Source organism: Phyllobates terribilis, unplaced genomic scaffold, assembly GCF_046119375.1.
Source record: "Phyllobates terribilis strain yellow unplaced genomic scaffold, ASM4611937v1 Scaffold_11__3_contigs__length_659146591, whole genome shotgun sequence".
In the NCBI taxonomy this organism is placed as follows: Eukaryota; Metazoa; Chordata; class Amphibia; order Anura; family Dendrobatidae; genus Phyllobates; species Phyllobates terribilis.
Window position 1 is genome coordinate 575,157,875 of NW_027362771.1, and position 18,526 is coordinate 575,176,400.

At 46.7% G+C, this 18,526-nt stretch overlaps 6 non-coding genes across 6 annotated transcripts; all 6 read right to left on the bottom strand.

Annotated features, from left to right (window-relative positions):
- Nucleotides 1-989: 989 nt before the first annotated feature.
- Nucleotides 990-1,129, bottom strand: LOC141167978 (U4 spliceosomal RNA). The gene has a single exon (XR_012251751.1). It is a non-coding gene; the product is annotated as a U4 spliceosomal RNA (small nuclear RNA).
- A 3,218-nt stretch (nt 1,130-4,347) lies between these two features.
- Nucleotides 4,348-4,420, bottom strand: TRNAK-UUU (transfer RNA lysine (anticodon UUU)). The gene has a single exon. It is a non-coding gene; the product is annotated as a tRNA-Lys (tRNA).
- A 3,083-nt stretch (nt 4,421-7,503) lies between these two features.
- Nucleotides 7,504-7,643, bottom strand: LOC141167989 (U4 spliceosomal RNA). The gene has a single exon (XR_012251761.1). It is a non-coding gene; the product is annotated as a U4 spliceosomal RNA (small nuclear RNA).
- A 5,801-nt stretch (nt 7,644-13,444) lies between these two features.
- On the bottom strand, nt 13,445-13,584 carry LOC141168235 (U4 spliceosomal RNA). Its single transcript, XR_012251979.1, has one exon. It is a non-coding gene; the product is annotated as a U4 spliceosomal RNA (small nuclear RNA).
- Nucleotides 13,585-14,285: 701 nt separating this feature from the next.
- TRNAQ-UUG (transfer RNA glutamine (anticodon UUG)) lies at nt 14,286-14,358 on the bottom strand. Its single transcript has one exon. It is a non-coding gene; the product is annotated as a tRNA-Gln (tRNA).
- Nucleotides 14,359-15,241: 883 nt separating this feature from the next.
- LOC141168341 (U4 spliceosomal RNA) lies at nt 15,242-15,381 on the bottom strand. The gene has a single exon (XR_012252080.1). It is a non-coding gene; the product is annotated as a U4 spliceosomal RNA (small nuclear RNA).
- Between the last annotated feature and the right edge of the window lie 3,145 nt (nt 15,382-18,526).

The window sequence follows — 18,526 nt, forward strand, 5'->3', positions numbered from 1 at the left end:
GACAGAGTGCTGACAAGAGTGCTGACAGAGTGCTGACAGAGTGCTGACAGCGCTGACAGAGTGCTGACAGAGTGCTGACAGAGTGCTGACAATAGTGCTGACAGAGTGCTGACAGCGCTGACAGAGTGCTGACAAGAGTGCTGACAGAGTGCTGACAGAGTGCTGACAGCGCTGACAGAGTGCTGACAGAATGCTGACAAGAGTGCTGACAGAATGCTGACAAGAGTGCTGACAGAGTGCTGACAGAATGCTGACAAGAGTGCTGACAGAATGCTGACAGAGTGCTGACAGAATGCTGACAAGAGTGCTGACAGAGTGCTGACAAGAGTGCTGAAAGAGTGCTGACAAGAGTGCTGACAGAGTGCTGACAGAATGCTGACAAGAGTGCTGACAGAGTGCTGACAGAGTGCTGACAAGAGTGCTGACAGAGTGCTGACAGAATGCTGACAGAGTGCTGACAAGAGTGCTGTGCAGCACATGGAGCAAATGCTTCATAATCTATTCCCTTTATATACATTCATCTCCCCTGAGGAGCCCCCATTACAGGACACCATCAGGGACTTATAATGATAACAACTAATAATAGTGAATGAATAGCACTGTATCATAGACACATAATAGTATCACATAGTGACTGAATATCGCTATACCATGAACATAATATAACAGCAAAAAGTTTTTGAATACCGCCAAACCATGAAAATATAGAAACACCAAACAATGACTTTATTACCGCCATACCATGACCACATAATAATAAAAACAACTAAAACATGACTCCATATGGAGAAATCTCCGGGGAAGCAGCTGACTAGATAGTAATCCTGTAATTGATCCCGCACGTTTCTTTGCTGATTCTCTTGTCCTCAGGGAAGTGAAATGTTACTTATAATTCTCAGCCCGACACATGTACCATACGGCTCCAATACAACTGTATACACGTAACTATCTCCAATAAACACCTCTTCTAACATTAACCACCTATTCAGTCTCCTGGGAGACTGTCAAAAATTGCCATGCTGACTGTATTACGAGCCCTCATGGCGGGGTATTGGGAAAAGTTTTCAACTAGCAATAATCACGCCTCGGATAAACCTCATGGGCTATGATACTGCCACTGCGCAAAGCTGGAGGCCATCTGTGAGGAGCTGCGGCCTCCGGATCTGGGGCTCTGTCTACACTGAGGAGAGACAAAGTCATTAGGGGGCTGTGGGAGCAAAGGATTCTGGGAGTGGATATGCTAATAACACCCCTCTCCTAAATCTGTAATGGCAGAAAGAAAAGCTCCCCAGGCTGGGGGAGGGGAGGGGGTTTATGCACTGATATAATACCGTTATACCATGAGCGCAGAATAACACAAAGTAGTGACTAAATACCAACTTACCATGATCTCATAATAATGCCAGATAGTGAGAGAATACTATCTCTGGGCTCGGCCTCTCCGATCATTTATAGACACCCGCATCCTGTGTAATACCAGGTCCATCAGGTGGTCGAAAAGGGATGTTGTAATCTGTGGCCCTATAGAGGCCACAATGTAAGGAACTGTACAGGTGACCTAGCTGTGGCACCATCAGAGGAGATCACCGCTAGTCCTCCATGCTGAGCCTCCTCCCATAATATTAGGCCTGTTGTGCTGTATATTATATTATATCACCTATATATCATGGAGTCATTTCAACATTTTTTATTCAATTTTATTAAAAGTTTCTGCCTGAAAAGGTACTCGAACCCTGAACTAAAGATTTAGGACTATTTCAGGCTGGACCTAACTCGCTTCCATTAGCCTCTGAGCACTTCCAAAGAGTGAATGCAACCACGGTCTCTTATAAGAAGGTGCATAGACAGGTTTTTTTAAGCCCTTTTACAATGTAACCACTGCAGCCAATCACTAGCCACAGCAGTAACCAATGTGACTGGAGACTGACAGTAGTGATCACACTTCTGTACGGCCAAAATAGGATGTACAGAGATGGGCTGTTTCCTATTTATGGAGGCGAATATTAAGCAATTGCAGGTTTAAGTCCCCTAAGGGGACTGATAAAAATAAGATCATGCCCATCTGTGCGTCCAGAATAGGATGTACAGAGGCTGCCTGTATAGAGGTGAGTATTAAGCAATCGCAGGTCCAAGTCCCCAAAGGGGACTGATAAAAATAAAATCACTTCCCTTTTACAAATATGTAAAAAAATTAGCACATTGGGTATTGCTGGGTTTCTAAATATCTGAACTAATAAAATATTTTTATCCCAAATGCTACAAGCCGAAACCGAAGAAAAAAAAATCTAAATGGCAGAATTGCAGGGGAGGTTGGGGGAGGGGTCATGTCACCTCCCAAAATAAAGTGGAATTAAAACAGATACGAAAGTGTTGGAGGCCAACAGGTACAATATATATATATATATCATAGGAATGACTGAACTTTGAGTGCTGGATATTTCCAGGACTCTATCAAGAGACACTAGGTACAAGGTTGTGAACCTGCTAGGCGAAAAGGCCGGTGTTCTTTGTGTGATGTCCTTTGTTTTAGTGATAAAGTAAAGGTTGCATCTACATATGGAATGAGTATAGGCCCTCCAGCCTCCTGGATGATACAGGTACACACACCTTCTGTGGTGAACTTGAATACAGATCCTGTTTTTGTGTCCTAGTGTAATCTACATATGTACACTGCCCCTGTGGATTTGAATTGTATACCATTGCTCCTGAGGTAGACATCCTGTCTTCAGCCTATGGATATGTATATTGGTGCACAATGCTTTTGATGAACATCTTGGAGCCAGCCCAAATGGAGTTGAACCTACACAAGGACTTTCTTCCAGAAGTACAAGAGTGCCATCTGCAGGAAGGTGTTGACCAATGCAGCCAATGACAATGCTCATACTACCCTGAAGATGATTGGATATTTGCCACAGAAGATACCGGAGAAGAAGGGCGGAGTCGTGGGTTGTATGTGGGTGTGGATGTGAAATTTTTAGTATAAATGAAGTAGAGTCAAGACTATCTCTCTCTCTGCCATGAAGGATCATTGCTAAGTATACTTATAATTGTATTTGTATTTTCTCTAATTAGAGGACATTGAAGAAAGGTTCTATTGTGAAATTGTTGATTGAATTGCCTTATTATTATCTTATTTTTCTTGTCATTAAACATCTGTATTATTTTCCCAAAACTTGAGTTATTGATTATATAGGAAAGGTTCAGGACAGGATATAGAACGGGAAATCACCACCTACAGAAAGTCATATGGACCCCAAAATGGTACAATATAGACTACACCTCGCCCCGAAAAAAACAAGACCTCGCACAACTCTAACAACCCAAAAAATAAAAGTTATGGCTCTCAGAATATGATGGCTGAAACAAGATATTTTTATTTAAAGCAGTTTGATTTTTTTTTTACAGTAAAACAACTATATAAAATGTGACATCACGATGATCACACTGACAAGTAGAAGAAAGTTATCAGGTCATTTTTACAGCAACTTGAACGCCAAAAAATCAAAACTCAAATAACAATGGCGGAATCAAAACTTTTTCATTACTTGGAATTTTTCCCACTATTCAGTATATTTTATGGCAAAATGAATGCTATCATACAACACTAAATCTCGTCCCGCAAGAGATGAGCTCTCATACAGCAACGCGGATGGAGAAATAAAAATGTTGTGGCTTTTAGAAAACAGAGAGAAAAAAAAATAGATTGGCCACTTCTTTCATCGTCAGCCTGCAGACAAGTCAGATCTCCCACCTCCACAAAATAGGAAAGCACATCTATTATAACCACATGATTCAGTCTCAAAAATGCAACTACTAGTTTATAGCAATTTTTCGGAGTTACAAAAAACAGCGCCACCCCTGTGAACAGGTTGTTTGTGGTATTGCAGCTAGGCCCTATTCTCTTCAATAGAGCTGAGCAGTAATACCAGACTTAATCGGGTTTTTGCACCATCCAGAAATTTCTAGACAGTTCTTTATGGGTTTTCAATGTGTCCATAAACCATGTTCTCTGTTTGTGACTTTCGAAAAGTTGTTCAGAAAAAAAATAAAAATCAGGCTGGCGGCTCCGGACACAACTCTGGACTAGTGTGGAACAGACATTTTTTTCTAATCCTTGACAAAAACTGACCAATGTGACTTCTGACTAATTAACGAATCAGCCTCGGGTTATTTATACTTACCCGAAATCTGTATAAAGCCGGGTCTTCCCCAAGGTGATCCAAAAAGGGACGGTGTAATCTGTGGCCTATGGATGCCACAATATGGGAAACTGTGCAGGTGACCTTACATACATATCATGCAGTTGTTTGAAAAAAAATGTCATGAAATTTTATTAAATAACAATTCTGCCCAAACAGGGACTTGAACCCTGGACCCTCAGATTAAAAGTCTGATGCTCTACTGACTGAGCTATCCAGGCTCTGTAGAAAACATAGGAGTGGTAAGATTTCAGTGTGGAACTAACAACAACTAACACCTTGTATTATGTAAATACATTATTTCTTGCACCTGGGAAGTATGAAGGGATCTATACTGATACCATATATTACATGCACGCTCACTGAAGCCCATAGGATGAATGCCTCCTTGGACCTGCCAGGGTCAGTCACAGAGGTTATGTTCCCTCTGTAAGTGACCTAAGGCTGCACACCATAACTACTGATGTGCACAGCTCCCGCCTGCTTTGTGTGCCCCCTATGACTGATCCTGAGTAGCAGGAAACATCCGATGTTCAAGGGGTCACCTACGCAGTCACACAGTAATACCATTTGGAGCCACAAGGCCGAGCGCCATCTCTGCACATTTCCCCGTCACTTCCGCTCGGACCATACACATAACATGAGAGCAACAAGAGCCTGTACTATGTGCAAAAAGAGCCTGTACTATGTGCAACAAGAGCCTGTACTATGTGCAACAAGACCAACATAATGGAACGCCAACATGGCAGCAACATAAAGAAAATGCATAATATTTAGTCTGTCTCTTATAAGAAGGTGTGTAGACAGTTTTGTTTAACCATTTTACAATGTAACCGCTGCAGCCAATCACTAGCCATAGCAGTGACCAATGTGATCATAGACTGGCTGCAGTGATCCTACATCTGTACGGCCTAATAGGATGTTCAGTGACTGGCTGTTTATGAAGTATGGAGGCGAGTATTTTTTCAACTTTTTAAAGGGTTTTTCTATTATTAAGTTTTCTATCTCCGTAGGCTCGCCCAGTGAAAATAATAATAAACTGTGTTTTCCTCACCCCCCGATACTTCCGAGCTGCCTGTCTGTCATTGCTTCCCGTCCTGTCAAGAGGCTGCAGCAGTGATGCCACAACTTGTGACCACTACAGCCAATCACTGAGGTCGGCATCAGTCTGGTGATTGGCTGCAGTGGTCACGTTCTGTAGTTGTGATGTCTCGCCAGCAACTTGTCAACAAAGACCAGAGGAAGCGACAGGAAGGCAGCGCTGGATATTAGGAAGTCTGGTGACATAGAGACGTTTATCCTCGGAAACACTTTGAAGATTTCTGTCCTGGACAACCCCTTTAAGGTGATTAGACCGGATCATAGTCAGCTGAAAGGCTCCATGTACATCGAAAGAGACCACGCCTCTCTCCCTGTGGGGTCTGTCCTCTAACATAGGTTGGGTCTGTGATTCCCCTTCCCCCATCACTTGCGGTTTTGTTTTTTTATCACACACTTTTAGTGTTTTTCTTAATTTATTTATTTTTTCTGTAGAAAAGTCTGTGTGACCCCAGAAAGAAACAGTTGCTATGAAAGTCTTTGGTGTCCATAGCAACCAATCACAGAGCAGTTTTCATTTTACCAGAGCTGTGTAAGAAATGAAATCCGGACCGTGATTGGTTGCTATGGGAAACAAAGACAACCACCGGTGCAAGCTCTGATCGCTGCTGTTCAACCCTCTGACAATGTCTGACAGCGGCATGTAAATGGTCGTGATTTGTCTGCACCCATCTCGACCCCCCAAATTCCCACCCACTCCTGCAATGTGATTGCATGGTGCCGATGGGTTACCATGACAGCCGGGGGTCTAGTGAAGGCCCCTGTCACCGCTATGTTTGTACATACAAGTACAGAAAACTTCACCTAATAAATACTATTCATTGTCCAAAAAAAACCAAAGTGCTTTACAAACATGTACTGTATTAGAAATCATGGCTGCTTTCTTCCAAAAACAGCACCGCTCCGGTTCACAGGTTGTGTGTGGTATTGCAACTGAGCTCCATTTACTAAAATAAAGCTGAGCAGTAATTCCAGACACGACCCGTCCATAACGGCGGAGCTCCGTCCAGAGGAAAGGTTTATCTAAGACCGGTTTCACAAATCTGCGGTCCACAGTCTGGGTGCGATCCATGATGTACGGAGCGGCTGCGGGTCTCTTATATCAGGCAATCGCAGGGTTAAACCCCGAAGGGACTGAAAAAAAATCAAAGACATTTAAAGAAAAAAATTAAAATTATATATATATTGAATAAATATATTTAAATAAATCGTATTTTCTCAGTTTAAGAAGAAAAAAATAGATATACATATCATATCTATATTTAAATACATATTATATATATATCATTTTATATACATATATTTAAATATATATTATAATATTTAAAGAAAAAATAAAAATTATGTGCATATATATATATAATCTTTAACATTTTTTAGATTTTTCAAAAAATGTTCATATCTAATATTTATAATATTTAAAGAAGAAATAAAAATATATTTATATATACATATATATCCAAAAAAGACAAAGGCAGCAGCACTCCATTGTTCAATATAGGGTGAACTTTTTCAAGCTGGAAAAAGTTTCACATTTTGAACGAAACGTTGCCCTGACGTGATGGGTCAATAAATCCCCCTATATTGGACTATGGAGCGCTGCCTTTGTCTTTGCTGGACGTCTTGAGGTTTGGTTTTGCCTGTAAGGCGTATTTAGCACCCAACTGTTTTTGTAATAACTTTGCTAGTGCTGCACCTGTATTTTTCTAATTATATATTCATATAAATAAATATAAATATATATATATATATCTATATATATACACACACATATGTACAGTATATATAGAATTTTTTCATGTATTGTTTTACATTTTCTGATATGTATATATATACACATGTACTATCAGTACTATTTTGGGGTCTATATGACTTTCTGATCTCTTATTATTCCATCATATTTTGGGAGGTGACCAAAAAAATCCCAGATAATTTGCCATTTACACTTTCTTCTGTTTTGGTGCACGCCGTATATAATAAATAGTATTTTATATATGTACCAAGCGATACCAAATGTATTAATTTTTTATTTATTTTTGGAAAAGTGGGTGTTTGATCTTTATACACACAGATATATATATATATAATTCTTCCTGCATGGAACAAGTTCTCATTGGCATAGAAATATACCTGAAATGTTATAATTTCTAGAATATTGATCCTACAGCACATGGCCGATTCAGATCTATCTCAAGCACCTATTCAGTCTCCTGGGAGACTGTCAAAAATTGCCATGCTGACTGTATTACGAGCCCTCATGGCGGGGTATTGGGAAAAGTTTTCAACTAGCAATAATCACGCCTCGGATAAACCTCATGGGCTATGATACTGCCACTGCGCAAAGCTGGAGGCCATCTGTGAGGAGCTGCGGCCTCCGGATCTGGGGCTCTGTCTACACTGAGGAGAGACAAAGTCATTAGGGGGCTGTGGGAGCAAAGGATTCTGGGAGTGGATATGCTAATAAACCCCTCCCCTAAGTCTGTAATGGAAGAAAGAAAAGCCCCACAGGCTGGGGGAGGGGAGAGGGTTCATCCTCCACCTGACTGCTCTTCAGTAACTGAATACCGCCATATCATCACCACATGATAACACCAGATAGTGACTGAATATCGCCATACCATCACTGACGCGCCCCCTGGGCCATATTCTTTTAGGGGGAATATCCGGAGCCGGATCAGATGGGGGTTGTAGTCTTCCGAGTGGCTGTGACCCGGTCCCGTGCCCAGGGCGTCAAGCTATGTGTTATGTGGCAGTCCTTACTGATGTTATAAGAGTTCTTTTGTGTCGACTACGCCACCCGTTGTGATGCGGTCACTGTGGCCGCCGCTGCAGCAGGGTCCGCTGAGGCTGATGGTGGATGTGCAGCTTGGTGAGATAACCCCCAACGGGAGGGGTATAGCCTCAGAGGGGACAGGCGCAGAGGATGGGGGTTGTGGTGGTGCGGTGCAGCCGACAATGAAGACAGACTCGGGTTATGCAGTTAAGGGAGTTTACTTACTGCTGATGTTTCGGTCACTCCAGCTGTTAGTGACCACCCGAGCCGTGCTGCGTCCACCAGGTCCTGGATCCAGCCAACCCCCAAACAAGTCCGGAGCGTGGCCCTGAGCTCTCCCTCTGTCCTTTCTTCAGCCGTCCCCACCAGTGATCCACCTAGGTCCAGCTCCCTCGGGCCTTCTGCTGGGCAACCCTTGGCCTTAGGTTCCCTGACCCTCCATGTGGTATGCCTTCAGGGTGGATATAGTGGGTGACCGTGACAGACACTGCCCACGGTCTCCGGTCTCTGGCTGGGGAATGTCTTTACCCCCACCAGCTTGGGTTCCGGTACCCTCTTGCTGACTCCTCACCCGGTGCTCTAATTTGGGTTCTTGGGTCCCTTCTTTGTCTCCCTCTGGGTCTTTCTTCACTCCACTCTCTCTCTTCAGGGCCTCTCTTTCTTTCAGCTGCTCCTCTGCCAGCTTCCGCTCCTCCTCTCCTGCTGACTTGTCCTCTGCACTGACTGACTCTCTGCGTCTGACAGGCTCCTCTGCGTCTGACCCTGATCCTAGTTGGTGCCCTCCTTATATATCCCTCTATGTGTGAGCTCAGGTGACCAGCACCCAATGAGCTCCTATCACTACCCAGACTGCTCCCCCTATCTGCCCCTACACTACATGGGATGTTCCTCCCCCCTCCCACTCCAGCCAGGAACAGGCTCGGTCGCACCTGCACATTTCTAAGTGGGAGTGCCGTCGGCCTGCTCCCCGGAAATGGGATGTATGTAGTGCATGCAGTCTATCTGAGCTCAGTTCCACACTCCATCCTTACCCGGGAGTGGAATATCACACCTCTGGGTTGAGGTGCAATACCCCTGTAGCAGCCGAATCCTCAGGGTGCTACATTCCCCCCTGGTAAATCACAGCACGTCCTCGGGCTGTAAGACAAAACACCAAAACATACAAAATTTTTTTTTTCATATAAACATATAAAACATATAAAACATTATATAAAACAGTAGATATATTTATATAAATAACATTCTCGTCGTCTCTTTCTTTCTTCCTCCTCTGGTCACCGTGCAACTCGTGACCAGGTAAAGTGCGACCGAAAAGCAGTTTCTCATAAAACCAGTAGGGGGCGCCTTAGAAAGCGCAACTATGTACAGGGGAGTTTGGCCGTTCTCAGTCCCCGGCCAAGTAAAGGGATGGCTGCTCACAGTCCTCAGCCTGGTTTGGGTAGGGGACACACGGGTTAAACTGTTCACTGGTCCCTACGGGGACTAAACTTTAAAGCAGCCACGGTTACTTGGGTACCCCGACAGGTAACTATATACAGTCCTTTGTACTATCTCAGTCATAGTACCTTCTAGCCTTGAACCCGTCCGGGTCTTCTGGCTCCTCCTCCCTACACCGCAACTCCTCCTCTGTCAGGCGATGCACGTGGAGGGCGTAAGGTCCCTTGGCACACTTGTGCCGGGTGAACGTTACCTCGTCACCGACGTAGAGGTCACGGCCTTTGTGACCCTCTGGCAGGTGGGACTCGACATCCCGTCGGGTAACGAAGACGTCACCCATGGTGTTCCGGTCCTTTATGAAGCCCCACCCATGCTGCGCATTAAACTTTATTACCGTCCCGATGGTACGGGGACGATCTGCTGCATAGGGGTCCCTTCTGGTCCGACTCTTTTGCTCCGCGCTGCGGGTCCGGGCCCATTGCTCTCTGACCCGCCTCTCCTCCCGTTCTCTCTTAAACTCGGCCAGCTGTTGACGGCAACACTCTGTGCGTTCAGCTGCAGCTGCCCGAGTCTCTCCGGTGAACCCCATCAAATCTTCTCCCGTGGGGTCCCACACGAATTGGGCTTCTTCTAGTGGAGGCGAGACCCGAGTCACGGGCTTTGGAGCCGGGATCAGGGGCTCACACAGGGGACCTAACTTCTTTTGTCGCTCCAGTTCCAAGAATTCTTCGGGCCAGATGAAGGGCCGCCCGTCCGGCCACGCTAGCTGGCTGAAGGGGTCCTCTCCCAGATTTGGCACCCTTGATGTTACGGGTGCGGGCGCGATGGTGGGGGCGCCCAGGTTGCCCAGGCCTTGCGGCCAGGCCTGGGGCATCTGGAAGGTAAATGGAACTGTTAACACGGCGGCACCCTGGGCCACCTGGCCTTGCGACCAGGCCGGAGGCTCCGCGGAGGTAGATGGCTCTGCTGGGGATGCGGCGCCCGGAAACGCTAGGCCTTGCGACCAGGCCGGAGGCTTCCCTTCCTTCGCCACGCTCCGGGTCACGACGTGTGACGTCACTGGGGTCGCGACGGCGGCTTCCGGTCGGGGCCTAGTCGGTGGCGGTGTCATGGCGGTCTCGGGTACGGCAGGGGGACTTTCGGGCTCTGCGACGGGGAGCTGGGGCAGGTAGGTGGTCTTCCGGTATGGGGTATAGGCATCCCCCTTACCTGCTGCCATGCGTCTCGCTCCCTCTTCTGCGCCGTCTCCGGCCTTGGGTCCTCCCGCGTCATCCGCAGAGGTAGTCGGTGTCTTCTTCCAAGGGAGCGGGTTCCGTGGACGGGTTCCAGCTTGCTGGGCCATCTCCCGGCCCCACTCCGCCAGGATCTCCCTCTGCACTCGGGCCATCCTTCCCGCGAGGCCCTCCAGGGCACTCCGCGCGCACTCCCGATCTCGGGGAAGCTGCGCCAGGATCTCCGCTAAGCCTAGCGGGGTTGTTGACTCTAGCAGGCTCCTGACCATCGGGTCGGTGCTGCTCTGCTCTTCTTCCGGCAGGCTCCTGGCCAGCGGGCCGGTGCTGCTCTGCTCTCCTCTTTCTTCCTTTTGCAGGCTCCTGGCCAGCGGGCCGGTGCTGCACTGCTGCCGCTCCATTCCCGGGTCTACTCTTCCTCTCCTCGACTCCGGGTGCTCTCGCTCTGGACACCTTGCCTCCGGGTGCGCTCGTTCTAGACTGCTCCAAGCGACACCCATCTTTTCTCTTCTCTTTCGTCTCCTCCCACTTCGAGGGCGGTCCCGGGGCAACTCGGTGACTGTCAGCTCCAGGGGGAGTTCTTTCACGCTGACAGACACCTCCAGCATCACAGTCTCCGTTGGTGGGGGCGGTTTCCACTTTTGGCGCCATTTTCTGTCCTGGCCCACGATGGGAGGTGGCCTCTTGCCCTCCTTTGGCACGCCCATAATGGCGTCCGCTGCTCTTCCAAGGCGGGAAATCTGCGGTTTTGGCGGGAATCGCTTCCCAGTGGCGGGAAACTCTGCAGATGGCGGGAACAAGCTGGAAATGGCGGACAATCGGCGGGAAACGACTGGTGATGGAGTCCGATGGCGTGGACCCTCCGGAACCGGCAGGAGTCTTCTTTCTGAGGTAAACTTGCACTTTTCTTCAGGCACGCAGTACCCGGGTGTTGCGGGCACGTAATCCTGCCGACTACGCCAAAGTTGACGCGCCCCCTGGGCCATATTCTTTTAGGGGGAATATCCGGAGCCGGATCAGATGGGGGTTGTAGTCTTCCGAGTGGCTGTGACCCGGTCCCGTGCCCAGGGCGTCAAGCTATGTGTTATGTGGCAGTCCTTACTGATGTTATAAGAGTTCTTTTGTGTCGACTACGCCACCCGTTGTGATGCGGTCACTGTGGCCGCCGCTGCAGCAGGGTCCGCTGAGGCTGATGGTGGATGTGCAGCTTGGTGAGATAACCCCCAACGGGAGGGGTATAGCCTCAGAGGGGACAGGCGCAGAGGATGGGGGTTGTGGTGGTGCGGTGCAGCCGACAATGAAGACAGACTCGGGTTATGCAGTTAAGGGAGTTTACTTACTGCTGATGTTTCGGTCACTCCAGCTGTTAGTGACCACCCGAGCCGTGCTGCGTCCACCAGGTCCTGGATCCAGCCAACCCCCAAACAAGTCCGGAGCGTGGCCCTGAGCTCTCCCTCTGTCCTTTCTTCAGCCGTCCCCACCAGTGATCCACCTAGGTCCAGCTCCCTCGGGCCTTCTGCTGGGCAACCCTTGGCCTTAGGTTCCCTGACCCTCCATGTGGTATGCCTTCAGGGTGGATATAGTGGGTGACCGTGACAGACACTGCCCACGGTCTCCGGTCTCTGGCTGGGGAATGTCTTTACCCCCACCAGCTTGGGTTCCGGTACCCTCTTGCTGACTCCTCACCCGGTGCTCTAATTTGGGTTCTTGGGTCCCTTCTTTGTCTCCCTCTGGGTCTTTCTTCACTCCACTCTCTCTCTTCAGGGCCTCTCTTTCTTTCAGCTGCTCCTCTGCCAGCTTCCGCTCCTCCTCTCCTGCTGACTTGTCCTCTGCACTGACTGACTCTCTGCGTCTGACAGGCTCCTCTGCGTCTGACCCTGATCCTAGTTGGTGCCCTCCTTATATATCCCTCTATGTGTGAGCTCAGGTGACCAGCACCCAATGAGCTCCTATCACTACCCAGACTGCTCCCCCTATCTGCCCCTACACTACATGGGATGTTCCTCCCCCCTCCCACTCCAGCCAGGAACAGGCTCGGTCGCACCTGCACATTTCTAAGTGGGAGTGCCGTCGGCCTGCTCCCCGGAAATGGGATGTATGTAGTGCATGCAGTCTATCTGAGCTCAGTTCCACACTCCATCCTTACCCGGGAGTGGAATATCACACCTCTGGGTTGAGGTGCAATACCCCTGTAGCAGCCGAATCCTCAGGGTGCTACAATCACCACATAATAACACCAGATAGTGACTGAATATCGCCATACCATCACCACATAATAACACTAAATAGTGGCTGAATACCGCCATACCATCACCACATAATAACACCAAATAGTGGCTGAATACCGCCATACCATCACCACAAAATAACACCAAATAGTGGCTGAATACCGCCATACCATCACCACATAATAACACCAAATAGTGACTGAATACCACCATACCATCACCACATAGTAACACCAAATAATGACTGTAATACCGCCATACCATCACCACATAAAAACAAAAAACAACCATAACATGACTATATATGGAGAAATCTCCAGGGAAGGTACTGAATAGATAGTAATTCTGTAATTGATCCCGCACGTTTCTTTGCTGATTCTCAGCCCGACACATGTAACATACGGCTCCAACACAACTGTATATAGATTTATTCCAGCTAAACAGCAATAACTCTTCTTCTACTATTAACCACCTACTCAGTCTCCTGGGAGACTATCAAAAATTGCTATGCTGACTGTATTACGAGCCCTCATGGCGGGGTATTGGGAAAAGTTTTCAACTAGCAATAATCACGCCTCGGATAAACCTCATGGGCTATGATACTGCCACTGCGCAAAGCTGGAGGCCATCTGTGAGGAGCTGCGGCCTCCGGATCTGGGGCTCTGTCTACACTGAGGAGAGACAAAGTCATTAGGGGGCTGTGGGAGCAAAGGATTCTGGGAGTGGATATGCTAATAACACCCCTCTCCTAAGTCTGTAATGGCAGAAAGAAAAGCCCCCCAGGCTGGGAGAGGGGAGAGGGTTCATCCTCCATCTGATCATAGTGTCACCACCTCCTGCTATACAGACTGTCTGCTCCTGCGTCCTGGGGGAACCTTCACTTATGTATTACAGGATTGCATTACCAGGGACTTCCTGATGATGGCGCAAGAAGAGAAGCAATACTGTCATGCAGTGACCATATAATAACAAATAGTGACTTATAACCGCCAAACCATCAGCACATAATAACAGAAAATAGTGATTAAATACCGCCACACCATCACCACATTATAATACTAAATAGTGACTGAATACCGCCATATAGTGCCCTCTATACAGACTGTTCACAAGTTTCTATATTACATTACCAGTGATCGCCTGTTGTTGGCGCCAAAAGTGCAGCTAAGGAAAACAAGGTCACCACCCAAAACTAACTGGAATCAAGGATATCACAGTAACCGTGATATTTTCCTGAACAGTCGCCATCATTTGTCCTTCCCTAGGTCTCTTATATCCTTTAGAAATAGCGTTTATTGGTTTCATCTTTATTAAAAGCTTCCGCCTGAACAGGGACTTGAACCCTGGACCCTCAGATTCAAAGTCTGATGCTCTACCGACTGAGCTATCCGGGCTTCTGTACATGATCACTGACACAATGACTTTCTCCTGTATTATCGGCCGTCTGCTCCTCCTTTCTGGTTACAGACTATCACCACTCACCACTATACGTTCTGTCCATTGGTTTCTACGTCCTGGAAGGGAACCGTCTCTTCTGTATTCCAGACCTGTCCAGCAATGCAGAGATGATCCCATAAGAGGCAACGATTGAATTGGAGGGAGGACGTCATCAGGGACTTGTAATGACTTGTGGATGGGACAGGATGATATCAGGGACTTATAATGAATTGGGGAGAATGCTATACAGAGGCTTATAATAAACAGGAGAGTGCGGGAGGACACCACAAGGGACTTATTATGAATTGGGAGTGGTGTAGGATGCCATAAGGGACTTAGAATAAATTGAGTTGTGGGAGGAAGATACTTAGAGGGTCTCATAATGAATTGGGGTTGGTGGAGGACGCTATAAAGGACATATTATGAACTAGGGGTGGAAGAGAACACTATACAGGGACTTATGATGAATTAGGGGGGGGGGGGGGGGTGGCAAATGCCATAAGGGACTTTTAATCAATTGGTGGCTGAGGGATGCTGTTATCAGACACTTATAGATAATAACTAATAGTGACTGTAATACCGCAATACCATGCCCACATAACAAGAAAAAAACAACAACATGACTACATGGAGAAATCTCCGGGGAAGCAGCTGACTAGATAGTAATCCTGTAATTGATCCCGCACGTTTCTTTGCTGATTCTCTTGTCCTCAGGGAAGTGAAATGTTACTTACAATTCTCAGCCCGACACATGTAACATACGGCTCCAATACAACTGTACATAAAATTACTCCAGTTAAACAGCAATAGCTCTTTTTCTACTATTAACCACCTATTCAGTCTCCTGGGAGACTGTCAAAAATTGCTATGCTGACTGTATTATGAGCCCTCATGGCAGGGTATTGGGAAAAGTTTTCAACTAGCAATAATCACGCCTCGGATAAACCTCATGGGCTATGATACTGCCACTGCGCAAAGCTGGAGGCCATCTGTGAGGAGCTGCGGCCTCCGGATCTGGGGCTCTGTCTACACTGAGGAGAGACAAAGTCATTAGGGGGCTGTGGGAGCAAAGGATTCTGGGAGTGGATATGCTAATAAACCCCTCCCTTAAGAAGAATTGGTAGCAGGGAGGATGGAGAACATTTTTCCAGCGATGTTGCTGTGTGGGGCCACATTTCGTTATTATTTGTGCCGAGCTGTAGGAGCTTTTAACGGTACCTTTTTAGGGTACGTATGATGTTACAGTCGCTTTTTATATGCAGGAACCAAAAATTCTATTTTATTATTTTTTTGTTACTGTTTCTTTACATTTTACACTATTTGGTGTAAAATAATTGCGTATTTCCATAGATCTAAGGTTTATGGGCCCAGAAAAATAGTAGTTTTATTTCTAGGTAGTGGAGGGAGATAATGCAACAGATGTCTTAGAGAGAAATTGTAAAATCCATAAAGATATCTCCAGACATGGGACATATCACCCTCACATTGAACATATGGGATTAATTATAACTGGGGAAGTGAGAAAGAGCTGAACATTGAAGTAGGGACTTCCTGCTGTGAGCAGGTAATTACATTAAGGCCACGTCCCCACTATCAGTATTTGGTCAGTATTCGGTCAGTATTTTTTCTCAGGAGTGGGAGACAAAACCAGGAGTGGGTGATAAATGCAGAATTTATGCACTTATTTCTATTATACCTTTTCTCTGATTGTTCCTCACCTGGTTTTGGCTCCTACTCCTGAGAAAAAATACTGACCAAATACTGACTAAATACTGATAGTGGGATCGTGGCCTTAGGGATCTGATGGGAACCAGCCAACAAACTTAGGATTCTTATGCTCAGAGGCAGAGAAGTATAGGGGCTTCCTCTGTTCATGGAATTATCTCAGACACTCAGGAGCCAGTGGTCAGTGATGAATATTGGGGTTGCATCAATCCGATATTTATGGGAGAAATATTTTCAGCGCTGTAGCGAAAGGACAACCATAATGCATTCACTCACATCATGGTAAGGCCATCCGAACCCCTCCAACTTAATATCATTCCGATGGATGATGCTATCTGTGCCATGTTTCATCTCTATAGAAAGGTAAAATCGTGATAGAAAACACAATAATATCTCCCACCTGGGACCTCCAGGGGCAAAGATATGCTGAAAGTTGGAAATCTCATAAACTTCTAAAAGACCTAGCACATCCCATGACAGGCCCCCATATAAGCTCACTGAGGGGAGACATGTGCGGGTAACCTTGATCTAATAAAAAGCAAAGTTTGGGTTTTTGGTATTTGTCAGTTCTGGAAGACACAGTACTCTGTGTTTCTGTCTATTGCTCTAAGGAATACTTTCTTCCACTAAGCTCTGATTCATTTCCATGATTAGGTTTAGTACTTTTCTCTTATTATCCCTTTTATTTTATGTAATTGAATATATACCATATTGTTTTGTTCCCCTTTTGTATCATCTTTGTATATTTTTATAAACACTGCCTACCTTTCTGGATTTATATATTTTATTAACTATATAAAATTTAATATCGCTGTTCCTCTTGCTCTGTAAACCGCAACCCTGAAGCCATACGCTATCTGTAAAGGGTGTCCAATCAGAGGTGGTGGCAGCGAGCAGTGGTTCCCTTTTATTATTGTGGAGCTGGCAGTGACCATACGGGGGGTATATATATATATGTATATATACATATACATATATTCCATGCGTTGGAATTGGAGGTGTATATACCGTACACTCACTGTGAGTTCCTCAATAACCGGCCTTGTAGTAGAAGCAGCTGTGGCCTCGTCCATCACTCGTCAGTCTATTGTGTAATTGTCCTGACCATAAGAGGCAGCTGAGTTGCATCCCCTGACATCTGGTGGCAGTGATCGAATCTGTATGGTCTCCCAGAGAAATAACAACATGTGTGGTGATAATCACAACTTGAGAATGGGATCGCTAGGGGCACACATATGGCGACAACACAGAATCATGAGCACAAATATGGCGGCATCAGACACAAGAGTACAAAGATGGAGGCCACACAGTATTATCAGGAGTACAAAGATGGCGGCACCAGACACACCACAAGAGTACAAAGATGGAGGCACCAGAGCTACCACAAGAGTGCAAAGATGGCGGCCGCACAGTATTTTCAGGAGTACAAAGATGGCGGCACCAGACACACCACAAGAGTACAAAGATAGCGGCCGCACAGTATTATCAGGAGTACAAAGATGGCGGCACCAGACACACCCCAAGTGTACAAAGATAGCGGCCGCACAGTATTATCAGGAGTACAAAGATGGCGGCACCAGACACTCCACAAGAGTGCAAAGATGGCGGCCGCACAGTAATATCAGGAGTACAAACATGGCGGCACCAGACACACCACAAGAGTACAAAGATGGCGGCAGCACAGTATTATCAGGAGTACAAACATTGCGGCACCAGAGCTACCACAAGAGTGCAAAGATGGAGGCACCAGAGCTACCACAAGAGTGCAAAGATGGCGGCCGCACAGTATTTTCAGGAGTACAAAGATGGCGGCACCAGACACACCACAAGAGTACAAAGATAGCGGCCGCACAGTATTATCAGGAGTACAAAGATGGCGGCACCAGACACACCCCAAGAGTACAAAGATAGCGGCCGCACAGTATTATCAGGAGTACAAAGATGGCGGCACCAGACACTCCACAAGAGTGCAAAGATGGCGGCCGCACAGTAATATCAGGAGTACAAACATGGCGGCACCAGAGCCACCACAAGAGTACAAAGATGGCGGCAGCACAGTATTATCAGGAGTACAAACATTGCGGCACCAGAGCTACTACAAGAGTTCAAAGATGGCGGCACCAGAGCTACCACAAGAGTGCAAAGATGGCGGCACCAGAGCTACCACAAGAGTGCAAAGATGGCGGCCGCACAGTATTATCAGGAGTACAAAGATGGCGGCATCAGAGCCACCACAAGAGTACAAAGATGGCGGCACCAGAGCTACCACAAGAGTGCAAAGATGGCGGCACCAGAGCTACCACAAGAGTGCAAAGATGGCGGCCGCACAGTATTATCAGGAGTACAAAGATGGCGGCACCAGAGATACCACAAGAGTGCAAAGATGGCGGCCGCACAGTA